Source organism: Lupinus angustifolius, chromosome LG04, assembly GCF_001865875.1.
Source record: "Lupinus angustifolius cultivar Tanjil chromosome LG04, LupAngTanjil_v1.0, whole genome shotgun sequence".
Taxonomy (NCBI): Eukaryota; Viridiplantae; Streptophyta; class Magnoliopsida; order Fabales; family Fabaceae; genus Lupinus; species Lupinus angustifolius.
In genome coordinates this window covers 18656297-18657583 of record NC_032012.1, presented here as the reverse complement: position 1 = coordinate 18657583, position 1287 = coordinate 18656297, and positions in this window count along the sequence as shown.

The following is a 1287-nucleotide window of genomic DNA, read 5'->3' as shown; positions in this document are numbered from 1 at the left end:
TCATCCTATCCACTTCCTCATCCTCATCCTCATCCTATCCTCATCCTCCTCCTCTTCCTCATCCTCATCCTCATCCTCATTTTCGTCCTCATCCTACCCTCATCCTAATCCTATATTCATCCTCATCCTCATTCTCATCCTCATCCTCATCATCATCCTCATCCTCGTCCTCATCCTCATTCTCATCATCCTCTTCATCCTATCCTCATCCTCATTCTATCCTCATCCTATCCCCGTCCTAATCCTCATCCTATCCTCATTCTCATTCTCGTCCTCATCCTATCATCTTCCTTATCCTCATCCTCATCCCCTTCCTCATCCTCATCCTCATCGTTATTCTATCCTCATCCTCATCCTACCCTCGTCCTTATCCTCATCCACTTCCTCATCCTCGTCCTCATCCTCATCCTCATCCTCCTCCTCATCCTCCTCTTCATCCTATCCTCATCCTCATCCTCATCCTCCTCCTCATCCTCCTCTTCATCCTATCCTCATCCTCATCCTCATCCTCCTCCTCATCCTCCTCTTCATCCTATCCTCATCCTCATCCTCATCCTCCTCCTCATCCTCCTCTTCATCCTATCCTCATCCTCATCCTCATCCTCCTCCTCATCCTCCTCTTCATCCTATCCTCATCCTCATCCTCATCCTCCTCCTCATCCTCCTCTTCATCCTATCCTCATCCTCATCCTCATCCTCCTCCTCATCCTCCTCTTCATCCTATCCTCATCCTCATCCTCATCCTCCTCCTCATCCTCCTCTTCATCCTATCCTCATCCTCATCCTCATCCTCCTCCTCATCCTCCTCTTCATCCTATCCTCATCCTCATCCTCATCCTCCTCCTCATCCTCCTCTTCATCCTATCCTCATCCTCATCCTCATCCTCCTCCTCATCCTCCTCTTCATCCTATCCTCATCCTCATCCTCATCCTCCTCCTCATCCTCCTCTTCATCCTATCCTCATCCTCATCCTCATCCTCCTCCTCATCCTCCTCTTCATCCTATCCTCATCCTCATCCTCATCCTCCTCCTCATCCTCCTCTTCATCCTATCCTCATCCTCATCCTCATCCTCCTCCTCATCCTCCTCTTCATCCTATCCTCATCCTCATCCTCATCCTCCTCCTCATCCTCCTCTTCATCCTATCCTCATCCTCATCCTCATCCTCCTCCTCATCCTCCTCTTCATCCTATCCTCATTCTCATTCTCGTCCTCATCCTATCATCCTCCTTATCCTCATCCTCATACTCTTCCTCATCCTCATCCTCATCGTTATCCTATCCTAA